This window comes from Carcharodon carcharias, chromosome 15, assembly GCF_017639515.1.
Source record: "Carcharodon carcharias isolate sCarCar2 chromosome 15, sCarCar2.pri, whole genome shotgun sequence".
Taxonomy (NCBI): Eukaryota; Metazoa; Chordata; class Chondrichthyes; order Lamniformes; family Lamnidae; genus Carcharodon; species Carcharodon carcharias.
The window spans coordinates 34,991,045-35,011,026 of record NC_054481.1 but is presented as its reverse complement, the minus strand read 5'-3'; the positions used below and the strand labels follow the sequence as shown (position 1 = coordinate 35,011,026).

The 19,982-nt window shown below is 43.8% G+C and overlaps 1 protein-coding gene and 1 long non-coding RNA gene across 2 annotated transcripts in view; one reads left to right on the top strand and one right to left on the bottom strand.

Annotated features, from left to right (window-relative positions):
- LOC121288495 (transmembrane protein 114) overlaps positions 1-19,982 on the bottom strand; it is a 133,722-nt gene that overhangs the window by 15,494 nt on the left and 98,246 nt on the right. The window lies entirely within an intron of this gene.
- The window catches only part of LOC121288496, a 98,688-nt gene continuing 94,096 nt past the window's right edge, over positions 15,391-19,982 (top strand). The window contains exon 1 of the long non-coding RNA XR_005945367.1: positions 15,391-15,476. This is a non-coding gene — a long non-coding RNA (uncharacterized LOC121288496). The remainder of the gene's footprint in view (positions 15,477-19,982) is intronic.

The following is a 19,982-nucleotide window of genomic DNA, read 5'->3' as shown; positions in this document are numbered from 1 at the left end:
TTGGAGGGTGGCAAATGTAACCCCACTATTTAAAAAAGGAGGGAGGGAGAAAACAGTGAATTACAGACTGGTTAGCCTAACGCCAGTAGTAGGGAAATTGCTAGAGTCTATTATAAAGGATATGATAATAGGGCACTTAGAAAATATCAACAAGATTAGATGAAGTCAACATGGATTTATGAAAGGGGATTTATGTTTGATAAACCTACTGGGAGTTTTTTGAGAACACAACTAGCAGAGTAGAAAGGAAAGAACTAGTGGACGTTGTGTATTTGGATTTTCAGAAAGCTTTTGATAAAGTCCCACATAAGAGGTTAGTGCGTAAAATTAAAGTACACAGGATTAGGGTTAATGAATTGGCATGGATTGAGAATTGGTTTTCAGACAGGAAACAGAGTAGGAATCAATGGATCTTTTTCAGAGTGGCAGGTGGTGACTAGTGGGGTCCCGCAGGGATCAGTGCTTGAGACCCAGCCATTCACAATATATATCAATGATTTGGGTGAGGGAACCAAATATAATATTCCCAAGTTTGCTGACAATGTGAGGAGGGTATTAAAAGGCTTCAAGGCGATTTAGACAAGTTGAGTGAGTGGGCAAATATATGGCAAATGCAGTATAATGCGAATAACTGTGAAATTATCCACTTCAGTTGGAAAAATGGATTGGCAGAGTATACCCAAGTGTCCTTGTAAACAAATTACTGAAAGCAAGCATGCAGGTACAACAAGCAATTAAGAAGGCAAATGGCATGTTGGCCTTCATTGTGAGAGGACTTGAATACAGGAGAAGAATGTCTAGCTGCAGCTGTACGGCGCCTTGGTGAGACCACACCTGGAGTACTGTGTGCAGTTTTGGTCTCCTTACCGAAGAAAGGGTATACTTGCCATTGAGGGAGTGCAGCAATGGTTCACCATAGAGTCCTGAGATGGCAGGATTGTCGTATGAGGAGAGATTGGGTCGACAAGGCCTGTATTCACTGGTGCTTAGGAGAATGAGAGAAGATCTCATTGAAATGTATAAAATTCTGACAGGGATATACAGATTGGATGCAGGGATGATATTTCAGGGGTCACAGTCTCAGGATACAGGCTAGACCATTTAAGACTGAGATAAGGAGCAACTTCTTCAGTCAGAGGGTGGTGAACCTATGGAATTCTCTACCACAGAAGGCTGTGGAGGCCAAGTCACTGAATATATTTAAGAAGGAAATAGATAAATTTCTGAGCTCCAAAGGCATCAATGGGTATGGGGAGAGCACAGGAGTACGGTGTTGAGATGGACCATCAGCCATGATCATATTCAATGACAGAGCAGGCTCAAAGAGCCGAAAGACCGGCTTCTACTTCTATTTTCTATGTTTCTATCCAGCGTCACAGAAATTGAAAGCTGAGTGATGCTGGAGTAGCTGATAAAGAATATGACACCCTTTTGAGTGAGTTACGGCTCAATGTGACATTTGTTAAATACTGAAGGACACCACCATGTCCTGTTGTAAATCTGCCACCAACTAAGGAATTTAATGTCATGGAAATGGACTTAAAAGTATGGGACAAGGATCGGGGTGTGGTTTTTTTTGCTATATTTTCTAGATATGGCAACTCGATTTGGCCTGTCTATAGTAATAAATGGCAAGAACAAATTGACCATCGTAGACAAAATGATGGAGAAATGGGTGGGTACTGAATTAGGAACACTGATGAAATTCCTGATAGATAATGGTGGAGAATTTGCAAATGATAAATTTCAGGACATGTGTAAAAATCTGAATATCATGAACACTGCGGCTGAGAACCCGTTCAGCAATGGTTTGTGTGAAAGGTGTGATGAAATGCTGTATAAGATACCGGTTGACCAACTGGATTGCAAGTTGCAAACGGCACTGGAATAGGCAGTACATGCAAAAAATTATTCACAAATGGTCAAGGGGTATAGTCCATGCCAGTTGATGTATGGCAGGAATCTGAAGTTGCCTTCAGTGCTATCAGATACTCCCCCTGTTCTTGAACTACCATTAGCTCTTTTTAGCTGTTCACTTGAATGCCTTGCATGCAGGCAGCAAAGCTTTTATCCAGAGGACTGGAAAATCGCTAATGTAACACCCCTGTTTAAGAAGGGAACGAGGCAAAAGACGGGAAATTACAGGCCGATTAGCCTGACCTTGGTTGTTGGTAAGATTTTAGTTTCCATTATTAAGGATGAGATTTCAGAATACTTGGAAGTACATGGTAAAATAGGGCAAAGTCAGCATGGTTTCGTCAAGGGGAGGTCATGCCTGACAAATCTGTTAGAATTCTTTGAGGATGTAACAAGTAAGTTAGACAAAGGAGAGCCAATGGATGTTATCTACTTGGACTTCCAGAAGGCCTTTGACAAGGTGCCGCACAGGAGGCTGCTCAGTAAGCTAAGAGCCCATGGTGTTAGAGGCAAGGTACTAGCATGGAAAGAAGATTGGCTGTCTGGCAGGAGGCAGAGAGGATAAGGGGGTCCTTCTCAGGATGGCGGCCGGTGACTAGTGGAGTCCCGCATGGGTCAGTGTTGGGACCACAACTTTTCACTTTATACATTAGTGATCTAGATGAAGGAACTGAGGGCATCCTGGCTAAGTTTGCAGATGATACAAAGATAGGTGGAGGGACAGGTAGTATTGAGGAGGCGGGGAGGCTGCAGAAGGATTTGGACAGGTTAGGAGAATGGGTAAAGAAGTGGCAGATGGAATACAACATGGGGAAGTGTGAGGTCATGCACTTTGATAGGAAGAATAGAGGCATAGACTATTTTCTAAATGGGGAGAGAATTCAGAAGTCTGGAATGCAAAGGGATTTGGGAGGATCCAGGATTCTCTTAAGGTTAACTTGCAGGTTGAGTCGGTAGTTAGGAAGGCAAATGCAATGTTGGCATTTATTTTCAGAGGACTAGAATATAAAAGCAGGGATGTGCTGCGGAGGTTTTATAAGGCTCTGGTCAGACCACATTTAGAATATTGTGAGCAATTTTGTGCCCCGTATCTCAGGAAGGATGTGCTAGCCCTGGAGAGGGTCCAGAGGAGGTTCACGAGAATGATCCGAGGAGTGAAAGGCTTAACATATGAGGAACGTTTGAGGACTCTGAGTCTATACTCGATGGAGTTTAGAAGGATGAGGGGGGATCTGATTGAAACTTACAGAATACTGAAAGGCCTGGATAGAGTGGACGTGGGGAAGATGTTTCCATTAGTATGAGAGACTAGGACCCACGGGCACAGCCTCAGAGTAAAGACATGAGGAGAAACTTCTTTAGCCAGAGAATGGTGAATCTATGGAATTCATTGCCACAGAAGACTATGGAGGCCAGGTCATTGAATGTATTTAAGACCGAGATAGATAGGTTCTTGATTGGTAAGGGGATCAAAGGTTACGGGGAGAAGGCAGCAGAATGGGGTTGAGAAACTTATCAGCCATGATTGAATGGCGGAGCAGACTTGATGGGCCGATTGGCCTAATTTCTTCTCCTATGTCTTATGATCTTAAGGCTGAGATTTCAGAAAGAATTAGGAGAGCACTGCAACACCAAAGGACCATCTCAAGTAGAATTTACTTCATGCGATCTTGTTTATTATAAGAGAGAGGCAAAGGAAATGGAAAGGTTCAGGGAAAATTCAGATGTGAATGGAAAACTGATTATTATTCAACACAGGAATCAAACAATAAAACACCATTCCTCACAGGACATCAGAACGTATTATGAATTTGCGAATACTGACAATATGATAGACAATGAAGCACCATGTGTATTGTTGGACAGAGCCAGAGGAACAAGATATAATGGAGTTCGATATCAGTAAAAAATCTGGTTGTGATTAACAGGAAGGGTCTATTTTGTCCAGAGATCAGCTGTCCTCAGTGGGCTCCCAGGCATTGTATTGTCCAGAAGAATCAGATAACTGGAAGAATGCAACAGTATGGCAGGAAACTCTACTGGAAAATATAAGAATTTGTTGAATGTCCAGGATGATGGACAAGCAGTAAAGGCCATAGACTGAGAGCACAAAATACAAGAATCTAAAATAAGGAAGTGTAGCCCAAGTTACTGTAATGGGTCAGGTGATGAATCCCAGGTGAGGAAATGTTCACGTGCGGTGGGCAGGCTTGGAAAGATTTTGACAGGCAAATAGGGGTCATAGCTTGACTAGAGAACGTGGTGGACTGGAGAATGCTGAATCATTGACAACAAAGCAGAAGCAGGAGTCCCCATGACTGAGGCTTTTGTAACGGCTGACAAGTAGGGGGATGAAGTTAAACAGAGGGATTTGGACAGTTGGACGGAGTTTGGTGTATATTCAAAAGTCCCAAATAGGGGTCAGCCAGCATTTTCATATAAAGTGGATCTGTGCAGAAAAGCTCCCATCAGATAGAATTTATAAGACCAAGGCTAGGTAGTGGCCCGGGGATTTGAAAAATGCTTAGCAAATTCAAGAAGTCAGTGTACAGCAGGAAAGGGAATTGTGAATTTTTTTTTTGGCCGCTTTGGCAATGCTTTCGTGAGAATATAAGTCCACAGATATAAGAGCTGCATTTCTGCTGGGGATCACCTCCAGGGGGAAGTGTTTCTCAATCCATCTAAGGAGGTGCCAGAAATAGAGGGAAAACTTTGGAAGTTGAATACGTGGGTATATGGTTTAAACGATTCTTCCAATGTTGTTAAAGTTGGATTGTCTCCAACTGATGGCAGATCCTGCCATGTTTTATTGGTACCACGGTGGGAAACTTGCAGGCATCTTCATGATGCATGTTGATGACTTCCTATGGGGTGGCACAAGTTAGGATTAGAACAGGCTTTAAGGTCGGAAGGCAGGCTAATGGGGCCTTTAAATATATTAGATTAGAAATAAAACATCATAGGTTTAAGGTTACTTTACACCAGCAATCGTATTTAGAAAGTGTTAGCCCTATCGTAGCCAGTCGAGCTAGGTCTTCACAAAGATGCAGATACTTCCAAAGATGAGACTTGATTGGTCAATTAAATTGGCTGGCCGCACAGATGAGGCTGAATGCAAGCTTTGAAGTTCTTGAACTGAGTACTATAATGAAACATTCCATGGTCCAGGACATCTTCCAGGCAAACAAAACACTTAAAGAAGTTAAAGACAGAGAAATGTTTACTGAAGTTTCCATCTTTTGGTGACCACAAGAACATAAAATTGATTTTGTTCAGTGATGCCTCTTATGCAAACTTTGTTGATGGGTTTTCAAGTGCAGTGGATTTCATAATATTTCTTGTGGAGGGAAATGGGAAATGTTGCCCGTTGACTTGGGAAGCCAAGGACATAAGGTAAGTAGTAAAGAGCACCCTGGCTGCAGAGACTCCCTCATTAGCAGAGGTAGTTGACATGGCAATCTTTTTATCTAAAACATTAGGGGAAATACTACATGGGGAAATGACAAAGAAAGTGTCCCAATAGAATGTTACATTGACAATCAATCCCTTTGGGATAACATATACTCCAAAAAGAATGAGAGTGAAAAAAGATCACGAATTGATATCACAAATCTAAAATGGTGGTGAGAAAGGTTTGAAACAAGCCATCACTTAACATTCCTTGAATAGTTAACAGACAGTTCCACCAAAAGGAACACTTGTAGTGAAAACTATTGGGAGTATTAGAAGAGGGAAGACTCAGAATTGAAGTTTTGAAAATGTGTGACTTATGTCCCGGTCTTCAGTTTTACCTTTGTCCTGAAAAGAAAATGCATTTTCTTTTCCTCAAAAGGAAGGGAATCTGTTAATGTCTGAATTGTGATGCAATAGAGTACATGCTTTAAATTGATAACTGTTGTCCTCAACTGGGGAAGTATTAAGGCTTCATTACAAGAGTCTAATAAGGTATTCGTACTGGGGATTGGGGAGAATTGGAAGCTAGAGTCTGTGACTTTCCTCTGCAGGCTTGGAAATAAACCTGTCTTAAGGTACAGACTGGCTTCAAACCCATTCGTTCTTCAGCAAACGATTATTAAAATTAACACCTAGCACTGCCTTTTGCTGCTTGTGCCCCAACCCAGCCATTGATACAGCCAACCAACGCCCCCCTCCCCTCCCTACACTGGCCCCACCCCAAAAAAAGCTCATAGCTCTATCCTCCATCCTTAAAAACAGCTCCCAGTTTGAGGCTTTGCTCATAGTGCAAATGCAGGAACAGAAATCCACAAAGGGCATTCCACTGCTGAGTTAGGAATCCTCCTTTTCTTTTTGAGGATAGCTCCTTCCTGTTGCCTCATATTGCTCCTGCCCCCGAGGACTCTGGTAGTTCCTGTGTTCTATGCTGCCAACATCTTCCCCAAGTAAAGCCTGATAGTTATATTCCCAGCTGTGCCTTGGGGACCAGCTTTATGTTATTACAGTTGCCAACCATCAGCGTTCAGAGCAGGCAACCTACTTTTTGATCCTCATTAAATATGAGTGACTCCTAAAAACAGTGGGCAGAATTTTGCCCTTGATGGGCGGGCGGGCCCCACCGGCTCAGCGGCAGGCGGGCAGCCGAACACCACCACCAAAACGGGCCCTGCCACCATCTTGAGTGGGTGGGCCAATTAAGGCCCGCCCAGCGATCTGCCCTAAGGGAAGCGCTATGCACTTCCTGTGCGGGGGGAGAGATTCCCCAACTGTCAAAGTGCGCTGTTTCGCACATGCGGATGAAAGACCACACATCACCCTGAGACTAAGTGCTGTCTCAGGGAGAGCGCTGAAAGTTTTATAAACTTAAAAAATAGAAAGATAAAAAAATTATTAACATGTCCTCCTCATGTGACAATGTCACACAAGATGGAACATGTTAATAAATATCACATAAAGTTTATTAAAGTTTTTTAAAACAGACCACCGGGGGATGAGGTTTCATGTTTTTTCAGAAGCCCGCTGGGGCTCCTGGCCTGCCCGCCAGCCTTAAGGGTGGACGGGCAGGGCCTTTAATTGGCTTATTATCCTGTCAATGGCCTCAATTGGCCATTGACAGGTCAGCAGGCGGACAGCTGATTTCGCTGTCCAGCCGCCTTCCCGAATATTTAAATAGGGCAGGATGATGTCGGGGGGCATCCCGTGTCAGCGAGCAGGCTCCGCCCCCAAATCACCAACAGAAATATTCTGGCCAGTGTTTTTGGCTCTGGCTGACCAATAAGGAATCAAAACGTGTTTCTTCACGGAAAAGGTAAATTCCTTTATTTTATGGAATGAAAGCCACTATATTACCCACCATAATATAGGTACAGTGAATGGTGGGGTTTGCAAGTATATACAGACTGCTAAAGGAAAATCTGCACCGAAACCAATTCGCCCATCATTCCTGTGTTTGTGGATTCACATTGGCTCCCAATCTGACAGCATCTTGATTTTTAAATTCTCATCCATGATTTCAAATTCCTCCATGGCCTCACCCTTCCCTATCTCCATAACTTCCTCCAACCTTCCAAGGTCTCTTGGTTCCTCTAATTCTGACTTCTTACGCATTCCCAATTTTTCCATCAATCCATCAATGCTAGACAAACCTTTTGGATGCCTCAACACTAATCCCTGAAATTCCTATCCTAAACCTCAACCAATATTTTTCTTAGTCTTAGGTTGAACGAGACTATTTCCACATGCACTGTCATAGCCCAAGGTGAGCTTTCAACCATCAATCCACACAGTCCGTAACACTGCCTATTTCCTTTGTAACATTGCCCAACTCAACTCTTCTGCTGCTGAACCAACATCCATGCCTATTGCTACCTCCAGAATTGTCCCAGATTTGCACTGTGTGGTAGCGGGCAGGTAAAATGACATTTTACCTGCTGGTCGCAATGGTGGATTTTCACACCGTATCATTCCAAACCTGCCACATTAATTATGCATTCCCGGGATAAGCACCATTTCCTTTAATTATGCATTCCCAGGAAACATGCCATTTCCATGGCAGGTGGGCTCTCATTCGCTCACCACGCCATCACCTTGCTGCTTCATCATACCAGGAACTACATTTAAAGTACAGTTGCGCTTGCTGCTTCCTGCCCAGGACTGCAGCAAAGAAGACATGGCCCCGAAAGACAAGAAGACTCCAACCATAGAGCACCCTTGGATTCTGTGGAGGCCGCTGTGATGTCCTCTACCCCTGCTCTGGCCGGAGGAGGGGCAGCTACATTACCACTCCAGCTTGGTAGGCGATAGCACTAATCATCACTGTCAATGTTGCACAGAAGAGGCTGGCCATAGAATGCAGATAGAGGATGAATAATCTCATCCATGCAGCCAGGGTATAGATCTTTTATGTTTTTGATTATCAGGTTTGTTTTGTCCGGCTACCACTAGCTGTGTTCGTGATATTAACATATTACTTAGTGCTTGAAACAATACAGGAAGAGAGACCATTTGACTGAACAAACACAGGTAGTTTATTAGTACAAAGAACAGAGCACTAACACCATGGCCAGGATTTTGTCCTCATCGGGCGGGGGTGAGTGGGAGCTGTTGGGAAGCCAACCGCCGCCCATGATTGGGGCCCAACCATGATTTCATGCTGGGAAGGGCAATTAAGGCCCGGATAACGTGAAACGCTTGCTGCAACGCTCAGTGCTGCCTATGTGGTGGGGGAGGGGGGGCCGGTGGTGGGGAGTGGGCATGTTGGTGGGGGGGGGGAGGGGAAGGAGGGCAAGCGCACAAGCTCACGGGTATTCACAGAAAAAGTTCCCTGAGACAGGACTGAAGCAGGGAGATGAAGATTTTGAAAAATTAAAAGTAAAGAATTTTAAAATATTAAAACACATGTTCCATCTTGTGATTCTGTAATGAGCAGGGACATGTTATTAGTGAAATTTAAACATTTTTATTTAATTTTTAATTGCTGTTGGAAACCTCGTCCTGCCCGTGGATGAGGCTTCCTTAAAAAATCCAAAGGCCGCTTGGCTTTTTCACCTGCCTGCCAAATGTAAGGTTGGATGGGCAGTGAAAAATTGAACTTAATTATTACTTTACTGGCCTCAATAGGCCTTTTAATTATCAGCAGGCACACTGCCGACATCTACATGTGCCCACCAACCGAAATATGGTGCGAGTGCGCAATAACATTGGGACACTCGCCCGACATCATCACACATTATTTTACGTTTATTTGGGTCGGGCATGCACCCGCTCAACGAGGGAAAAATTCTGGCCCAAGTGCACTTCTTCAATCAACTCCAACTTCAGACTTCCAGTTACCCAAGAAGCCCCTGCTGTGAAGCAATTCATCAATACAGTCACATTTTCAACTAACTACATTTTCTTAAAGGTACATAGTACTCCACTTTACCACAGCAACCATCTTAGCACTCTAAATTCACGCGATCAAGCCCATCACACATTCACTGGCATCTCACTCACTGCCAGCTCAAGAGACATCACCATCCATTCTCTCACACATACCTTCACATCTTCAACTGGCCTCATCTCCTCTGGAGACTGCCTCCTCAGCCCTCAGCAACTTGAGGCACTTTCACAGATCAACATGTGCCCCATGGGATACCCTCTTTCCCCAGTACAGCTCTCATTCTGCAGCCTCTTCCCTTACTTGAGGCCACTTCTCCCCCTTCCCCAAGCATGACTTTTCCCTGCATTCATTGAAAAGCCACCCACATATGATTAGCCTGGTAGGTAGAGACCGACCCTTGAGCCCCACTAAAGTCACGTGGTGCTGTCTGTGAAGCCTGGTGCTGATGACTGCAACTGAAGCAAGGTAGGGAAACAAACCTTCAAGTCCTGGGCGAAGTGCAGCCCGCCAAGTGCATGCTGTTGTGAAACACGTCGGTGTGTTTTCCTGCAACATGGGTGGACTAGCTAGTGGGGAGGATGAGTCCGGTGGGCTGGCCTTATGCTGATTTATTACAATGAGGTTCCCGACGTCTGATGGTGGGAAACATGGTCTGCCATCAGCAGGCGGAGCAGACAATTGCAAACTGGCTTCACAACATTGTGAAACCGATTTTTGGCCTTTTTTTAAATTCATTCACGGGATATGGGCTTCACTGGCTGGGCCTAGTTGCCCTTGAGAAGGTGGTGGTGAGCTACCTTCTTGAACCGCTGCAGTCCATGTGGTATAGGTACACCCACGGTGCTGTTAGGAAGGGAGTTCCAGGATTTTGACCCGGTGACAGTGAAGGAATAGCGATATATTTCCAAAGTCAGGATGGTGAGTGACTTGGTGGTAGTGGTCGTGGGTTTGGAAGGTGCTGTCTAAGGAGCCTTGGTGACTTCCTGCAGTGCATCTTGTAGATGTTACACGCTGCTGCTACTGTGCATCAGTGGTGGAGAGAGTGAATGTTTGTTGATATGGTGCCAATTAAGCTTTGCCATGGAAGATGTCCAGTTTCTTCAGTATTGTAGGAGCTACACTCATCCAGGAAAGTGTGGAGTATTCCATCACATTCCTGACTTGTGCCTTGTAGATGATGAAAAGGCTTTGGGGAGTCAGGAGGCAAGTTACTCATTGCATGATTCCTAGCCTCTGACCTGCTCTTGTAGCCACAGTATTTATGTGGCTAGTCCAGTTCCATTTCTGGTCAATGGTAACCATCAGGATGTTGATAGTGGGGGATTCAGCGATGGTAATGCCATTGAACATCAAGGGGTGATGGTTGGATTCTCTCTTGTTGGAGATGGTCATTGCCTGACATTTGTGTGGTGTGAATGTTACTTGCCACTTGTCAGCCCAAGTCTGGATATTGTCCAGGTCTTGCTGCATTTGGACATGGACTGCTTCAGTATCTGAGGAGTTGTGAATGGTGCTGAACATTGTGCGGTCATTAGAAAACATCCCCACTTCTGACTTTATGGTGGAGTGAAGGACAGCTGAAGATGGCTGGGCCTAGGATACTACCCTGAGGAATTCCTGTAGTGATGTCCTGGAGCTGAGATGACTGACCTCCAACAACATTTGTGCTAGGTATGAGTCCAAGGTATGACTTCTCTCCATATTGCCTCCTCACAGCAAAAAACACGCCTCATGCCAACGGCATGGAAAATCCCAGCCTTGATTATTCTAGCACTTTCCTGTACTCTAACCTCTGTAAACTTTGGGCGGGATTTTACGCAGGCACTTTTGATATTGATTCAGAGTGAAATAAATTCCATTGAACTTATTGAGCAATATGAACCAAACTTCATTCCAATTATGGTACATGAGTAGCAAGGTAATGGAAGTCAAAAGAGAACTGAACACTTCAGTTCAAAGGTAATGTGAACTATCAGGCCTAACATTACACAGACAAAATGGGCTTGTTTTTAACGCTCAAGTCCACAAGCAGCGAATCAAGCTTTCTCGCTGACTTCTCAACTAAATGGCTAGGATGTCAGCAGGAAGCAGCCGTCCAGCTATTTTGATTGGGCAGCATGAGGTCTCAATGGTCCCCAGCACAAAGTAAATGCTCTCCGAAGGCAGGACAGGCCCAAAGTTTCCTTGTGTGCCCAGAGGAACACTTCTGGCCCATAAAGAAAGTAAAAAGAATCTGCCATTATTTAATTGAATGGTAGAGCAGGCTTGAAGGGTTGAATGACCTACTCCAGTTCCTAACAGATGGAAGATAGGCATGAAAGCCCTAAGGAAATGAACATTTTTATTCAGGTCCAGAACGTTGATGTGAATAATGAGATATAGTCGACAGCTTTTTCCTCATTCCTAGATACTTTCAAACTTTATAATGAAATAACTTAATTATCAGAATTATAATAGTGATGTTTTATTTTATTGCACGCAATAGATAAATAGAATTAAGATGTAATATGTATATTATTCCTAGTAATTTTACTTTTGTTAAGAATGGAGAGATGTTACATAGAGTGAAGAATCTCATTTTCTCTCAATGTTTTGATCAGAATCATTGTTTGCAGCAATTGACATTCTTGGTTCTTTTTTATTAACTTGCATTTGCCTGGAGAAGGCTGCTTGAATATTAATTCCCTGAGTGCTTGAGAGGTTTGGAAGGAAATATCACACAAAGAAGCCTGAGGCAAATGGGAAACAGTTCAGTCTCTGTGTGTACTCTTTTAGGACTTTTTTTAAAGAATGAATTCAGATTATTTTAGGTTATGTTCAACATTAGTTTACTCCAAAATTAGTCCAAAAAATTAGTCCAAATCCAAACTTCTCCTCCATTGAAACTGCAGTACAATAAGGTGACAATAGCATTAAACCAGGTCTTTTTCCAACTGAACCCATTGTACAAAACTGCTGGCCAGTCACGATGTGGTTTCTGCATCAAAGCCATGCAGTTTTCACATTGTCTTGATACAGAAATTGGAGTTTCTTGTTCCCAATTTCAAAGCGATTCAATTTTTCTAACCATTGCGAGACTGCTTTGACACTGCTTGATCGCACACATGTTATAGAAAGTTGCAATCAGTGGGGAGCTATGTTGTAAAATGGCTTTTATATTTTGGTTCAATGCAAAAACGTAACATACCTACTGAACTCTCATCCTGATATTTGTAACTCTCTTTTTGTTAATCTGTAAAATAAGTTTACTACAGAGAGCAAAAATGACAGTTTCTGAGATAAATGCCAGCACCAATTATGTGAGGCACGACCAGCAATGCAGGACTTGCAGACAGTGGGTGCAAGTTGAAAATCAACCAGGTCCTCCTGCAACAGGGCATCCAAGTTTCCATCAACTGATTTGTGGCCGAAATGTAATATTGCACCATCAGCGTTCAAAGCCTCATTTCAACGTGGCATTATAGCTTTTTTTAAAAATCTGCGTGAGTCCTGTGACTGTAGCTGGGTCCCCCACCACATAGTTTACGTGCTTTTTTTGGGTTTATGTGGCTTTTCGCCAAAATTGCTTTGACTTGAGTGAACCCAATGGCCAGTTGGACATGAAACACAGCTTTCTCTAGGTGTGCTAGGGTGTACAGCAAGTGGGCTACAGAGCTGTTTGTACCGGACACAAAGCATCCATGAACAGAGAGTTTGCATTCAGTCACTGTGGCCAGGCTTTTACTAGGTCTTGGGTGACGGGCAGGGAGGCAGGAAAAATTGTCTAGGAAGGCATTGGGGGCATGCCCACATCTTCTAGCCAGCAGTGAGAAAGGTGGCAGATTGGCTGCCCATCTGGAGCTCAATCCAGCCAATTAAGGGCCACCTCCTGTCAGCATTTTATCTGCCAAAGGGAAAATTGCACAGTGAAACCTGGTGGCCTCCAAGTGAGTTCTGAGGGGGTGGGCGTTTTCCTTTTTTGGGCACTTAATGACTCACAGGGGTCTAGCTCACCCCACTCCCTCCCCTTCCCACCATCCCAAAAGATAATGGTCAGCCCCGAATACTGAGAATAACCACCCCGCCCCCACCCCCCACACCATGATCACAGGGCCTGCTGCCTGACCCTGGCATCCTCCAGCCTCATTTAACGCTCTTTAGTCATTGAGATTCCCCCTTCCCAGCTGCAGCCTCACTGCTGGCCACCTCTAGCTGCCAGGCCTCTGATTGGGCTGGGAATGTGCTTCCCTGGGCCCCACCACCAGCTTAAATGGGGTTGCCTCCTGCTTTCCGCCCCAGCAGCAGGACGCCAGCCAAGCCTGTAAAATTTCAGTCTGTGCCTGAATACTGTACATATGTCAATGGCCATTATCTAACAAGCAGTCATGATGCCTTCATTGTGCAGCTGGCCACAGTGTACTCTTTATTTGAAGGAGAAAGAAGCTGATGCATGCCTGTTAGGGAAACAGAACTGCCATTTGTACCAACAGCTGCTGATCCCACAGGGAAACCATCTAACAGTCTGGATGTTTGCTGTATCTTTGGGTGGTGTCTTCACCTCCGAAACAACTATACCATACAGCTTAGACACAATTAAAAAGTAGGTGCAAAAGGATAATGGCTTTGCACAATGCTTCAATTGATAGCTCTCAGAAGATTCTGGAATATTTGGCTTCTGTTTTTAATCACAGTTGATGGGCCCATCAGAAATGGGTACAAAAATTACTATTGACTTACTATTAGTATTAGTATTAACTTACCTTATATTACTTCACCTGAGAGATCACCATAAGAGATTTATGAGAGTGCATCAACTCTTGTTGACAGTCTTCCTTTGGGCTCTTGTGCTTTCACTTGTGAGTGACCTTCTTAATCTGTGTTAGTGGCCTATTAATATTAGAGGAAGGAACAACTATTGCAACATTCAAGTAGCCTACCCTAAGTTTTCAACGCAGGGAGCTCCTGCCATGCATGGGTCAACAAAATCCCCTTTTTATCCAACTAGTAATCAAGGCTCTCAGCCAAGTCTCTGGCACTTACACTATATCAGTTATTTCCCACCAAAACAAATGTTGTTGTAAAAGTAGACTTGTTTTCCTAGAACTAGTCCAAAATACCCACTTGGGGGCTATCATCTCCATGTGGTTTTATAGGCAGATAAACCCCCTACAGTCTGAGGTGAACACTCTATTTCATCTTGGACTAATTAAAGCAAAGCTCTAGAGACAATGAGTGAATCACTTTAAATTAATTGTCTTCATGACTTCAATTATCTTAGAACTTCAGGATAATTTCTCTTCAGTATTTCCTGTTGCTCCATTTGCTGATTGACATGACTTCTATTTTCATTGTTTGAAGTGGCTCAAGGCTGGTTTGAATAGCAAGATAATTTTGAATATCAGACCAAGAAATGGAGCATGTTCCTGTGATAGATGACTCAACAGCCTCACTTTATCTGAGCTGCATTATTACATTGTTTAGCCAATGTTGTTGGAAACAGCACCTGTATTAAAACTATTTCCTTAACTGTAACTGATGCAAGGGCAAAACCAGTAACATAGGGCAGGATTTCTCGCTGAGTGGGCAGGCACGTGCCAGAACCACTCGAGCATAAAATGACGCGCGATGATGTCAGGCGAGCATTCTGACGTCATCCCGCACTCGCATGATATTTCGGTCAGTGGGCAGGCGTGGGAGTCGGCAGTGCGCCCGCTGACAATTAATAGGCCTATTAAGGCCATTAAAGTAATAATTAAATGCACTTTTTCGTGGCCCATCCAACTTTACAGTTGACGGGCAGGCAAATCGGTCAGGTGGCCTTTGGATTTTTTTATGAAACCTCATCCACAGGAGGGATGAGGTTTCTAACAGGAATTAAAAATAAAATGATGTTTGAATCTCATTTATAGCATGTCCCTGCTCATGTGACAGAGTCACATGAAGGGCATGTTTTTTTTCACATTTTTCAACTCATTATTTTTGTTTTTAAAAATCTTCAGTTCCCTGAGGCAGCTCTATGCTTTCAGGGAGCTTTCAGTGTGCGCATCCGCACACGCGCAAACTTCCGCACTCGCTCTCCTCCCGCCCCCGCCCCAGCCCCAGCGGTGCTCCGCGATGCAGCATGTGATTCGGGCGGGCGGGCCGTTAATTGTCCAGCCCGCGTGAATGTGCGATCAGGGTTTGAACGCGGGGCGGTGATTGGTTCTGCGACCGCTCTGGGGCCTGCCCGCCGCGACTGACCAAGGTAGAAACTCCCGTCCCTAAGTTGCATTGCAATGAAGGGGATATTTTTTTTAAAACTTAGCTTAAGCAAAATAAATGGCTTGTACACCAAATAATGGGCATTGATTGATTTTTCTACAGAAGTTTCTTCAGATGCCACGTAATACAAATCCTGTGGGAAGATGTCTTGTTGAACGAGTTATTAACCCGCAGATAGCACAAATGCATTGGATTGGGATGTAATTACAAACCTTTACCTGAGCAAATAATAAAACTAAAAGCTTCAGGCTTGGTCTCTCAAGGCTTTGAAATAACAAGTGCTGGATATATTCATACAAAGCTGTTTTGCCCTCTATTTTAAGCAGTGTTAACCTATTTTAAAATAAACATGATTGCATTTGTTTTGATGTAGCAGGAAAGGGAATTTTTTTTGCTTGCTCTAACACTTGCACACTGTAATCTCAAGTCAAAATTGAGATAGATGAAAGGTTAGGAAAGATAATGTTTTGAATATTTTTCCACCCAACTACTACCAATGGGACACGGTGGTCTGGTGGTTAAAGGTAATTTCAGCAGTTTAAAACAAGGCTTTACATCCCAACAGAGGGATGTAACAATTGTGAGACATTGGGCTAGAATGTGCATTCAACATAATAGTGAAGTTAATGTCGCTCACCAGTGTTTAGATCCAAATTGTACAGCAAGTTCAAGCAAAGGGCAGATTCATGCATATCTTAATTTGCTATTCCAGTTGTGCTGCTCCACTATTATCTATGCAGAAAGAGTTTCTCACTGTCTGTCTCACTATTGAAATTCATTGAGTGGCGTGAAGTTCCTGTACTTGCACAATAGATACTAGCTAAACTCCCCACAGAAAATTAAGTCATCATTTCAACTCCAAGTATCCTTTTTCTTATTCTTTCACGGGATGTGGGCGTCACTGGCAACGTCAGCATTTATTGCCCATCCCTAATTGCCCTTGAGAGGGTGGTGGTGAGCTGCCTTCTTGAACCTCTGCAATCCATGTGATGTAGGTACACCCACAGTGCTGTTAGGAAGGGACCTCCAGGATTTTGACCCAACAACAGTGACTGAACAGAGATATCATTTCAAGTCATGATGGCGTGTGGCCTGGAGGGGAAGTTGCAGGTGGTGATGTTCCCATGTGTCTGCTCCTTTGTCCTTCTAGGTGGTAGAGGTCACTGTTTGGAAGGTGCTGACGAAGGAGCATTGGTGAAAAGCTGCAGCGCATCTTGTAGATGGTATACACTGTTGCCACCGTGTATCCATGGTGGAGAGAGTGAATGTTGAAGGTGGTGGATGGGATGCCAATCAAGCAGGCTGCTTTGTCCTGGATGGAGTCAAGCTTCTTTAGTGTTATTGCAGCTGCACTCAGGCAAGAGGAGAGTGTTCCATCCTGACTTGTGCCTTGTAAGTGGTGGACAGGCTTTGTAGAGTCAGGAGGTGAGTTACTCACTGCAGAATTCCAAGCTGCTGACCTGGCCTTCAGCCATTTCTTTATCACATAGAGTGAATTAAATTGGCTGAAGACTGGCATCTGTGTTGCTGGGGACCTCAGAAGGAAGCCAAGTTCAAGTCCACTTGGCATTTCTGGCTGAAGATTGTTGCAAATGCTTCAGCCTTGTCTTTTGTACTGATTTGTAGGGCTCCCCCACTTTTTGAGGATGGGGATATTTGTGATAAGTATTAATGACTGTCAATCAGCCTCTCTTCTGAAAATTAACTATTACAAATGTGAAGTCTCATACCTTCAGGTTTTAATTGTCATTGGAGATTTTAAAGATGTATTAAAAAATTTGCAGAATAAAAGCAAAATACTGCGGATGCTGGAGATCTGGGGCAGAATTTTGCTCTTGGTGGCCGACCGCTGCCTGCATTCGGGCCCCAACCGCGATTTCACATTACAGGCGCTCAGTGCTGCTGGGGTGGGGACAGGTGGAGGGCAAGCTTGGAAGTTCGTGGGTGTGCACAGTGAAAGCCCCCTGAGGCACAGAACTGTCTCAGGGGGCTGAAGATTTTTAACCATAAAAGTAAAGATATTTGAAATCATGAAAACGTCCCTTCATGCAACTGCCACATGAGCAGGGACATGTTAAATAGGAGTGTAAAAAGTTATAATTTTTTTAATCGCTGGTTGAAACTTCATCCTGCTCATGGATGAGGTTTTGCCAAAAATGCCAAGGTCGCTTGGCCTTTTTGCCCACTCACCAAAGAACAGTTGGACAGGCAGTGAAAAATTCCACTCAATTAATTGATTAAGGGCCTTAACAGGCCATTTAATTGTCAGCAAGTGCGCTGCCGACTCCCGCACACGCCTGCCGACCGAAATATTGATCATTTGGGTCGGACGCCGCAGGCCCAATGAGAGAAATATTCTGCCCCTCAAATAAAAGCAGGATGTTGGAAAAACTCAAGTCTGACAGCATCTGTGGAGAGAAACAGAGTTAACGTTTTGAGAGTTTCTTCTTTGAGCTCCAAAGAAGTCCTATTGGACTCAAAATATCACTCTGTTCCTCCCTGCACAGATGCTGCCAGACCTACTGAGAATTTCCAGCACCTCTTTTTTAATTTTGCATGTTTACTTTTTTTAACGTTTGTCTTTTCTTTCTTTCTCTTAATCCAATTTTTCATTTCTTCTTCCTGTACCTGATTTGACATTGTTATCACCCACTCTACACTTACAAACTGACTGGTTAAGGAGATATACAGTTGCTTGCCCTGTTTCCTTTGCTATAGTATTATCAGATTGCACTATCAACGTCCTGGGGGTTACCCTTAACCATAAACTGAACTGGACTACCCATATAAATACTGTGGCTACAAGAGCAGGTCAGAAGCTAGGAATCCTGTGGTGAGTAACTCACCTCCTGACTCCCCAGTGCTGTCCACCCATCTGCAAGGCACAAGTCAGGAGTGTGATGAAATACTCACCACTTGCCTGAGTGAGTGCAGCTCCATTAACACTCAAGAAGCTTGACAACATCCAGGCCAAAGCCGCCTGCTTGATTGGCACCCCTTCCTCAAACATTCACTCCCTCCACCACCTAACAAAGGTATCAGTGTGTACGATCTCCAAGATGCACTGCAGAAACTCTCCAAGGGTCCTTCAGCAGCACCTCCCAAACCCATGACCACTAAACCCATTACCATCTAAAAGGGCAAGGGCAGCAGGCACATGGGAACACCACCTCCTGGGAGTTTTCCTCCAAGCCATTCACCATCCTGATTTGGAAATAAATCGGTGTTCCTTCACTGTCGCTGGGTCAAAATCCTGAAGCTCCCTTCCTAACAGCACTGTGGGTGTACCTACACCACAGGAACTGCAGCTGTTCAAGAAGTCAGCTCAGCACCACCTTCTCAAGGGCATTTAGGGATGGGCAATAAATACTGGCCCAGCCAACAACGCCCACATCCCACAAATGAATAATAAATCTGTCAGCAACTGCCACATGAAATTTTAAAAACTCAACATGCATGGTCAACTTTAGCTAAAAGTAGAAACCTGCTATAGCAATATGTTAAATATTAATTCAAACCTGTTCATATGACAAACTGCCATTTTCTTTTGGCAAATATGAGGTATCCACAAAAAGAGACCCCACAATTCATCAGTATGCTATCCCAGCAGTTAGTTGGAACTTTGCCTGCTGATGTTCTGCAGTTTTAACTGCTGTAGAGCTTGTGGGATTAGCAGGCAAGTACAAACACCACTTCAGGCACATCTCTTAGTCTCACTTGCACCATGATGAGAGTAGGTTGTGGTTGTCCAGGCCTAAACATTCGCCCTTGCTCTGACCCCTGCAAAAGCTCCAATCTAATTAGACAAAATAGTTCTTTCAAGGATCCATGCTAGTCATCAATCGGGTCCACACATATCCTTGTGGAAGCAGGTAGATCTCCACTCAGTGGCATTCTGGCTGCCAATCAAACACCAGGTCCTATTTGAGGAATAAGAGCAAGAAATCCCAGCTTTGAGTGTTCCCATCCACATCATGTGCATCAGTTGCCTTGTAAGAGGCAGAAGTTGCATCTGAAGTCAATACAGTAACTCTCAGATCACCACCATTTCACAGGTTATGCCAATGATCTCTCCCTGGAGCTATGGGCATTATTTCAGGTCCATAATAATCATTGGTTAGGCAAGATTACATCAATTGTAAACAAAATGTAGGTTCTATTATTATTTGTTAGCTTGCAACCTTCAAGTCATTTTCATCTTAATTCGAGGAAAGATTGTTTGAAGATTGCTCTTCCTCTTCAGTCCTTGAATCTGAACCCAATCTAGTCATGTAAGAGAACAAAGTTCTTTAGTTGCAGTTTAGTGGGGAGAGTGAGTCATATTTCAATTCAGTGTGTGCATGGCCATGACACACAAAACAAAATGAATTCATGATTATCACAAAAAAGTCAAAATTGTGAACTGAAGGGAACATTGTCAAATCAAACCAATAGTTTTAAAATTAGGTTGACAAGAGTTGATCCTTTTACTTTTCAAAAATAATTGCCA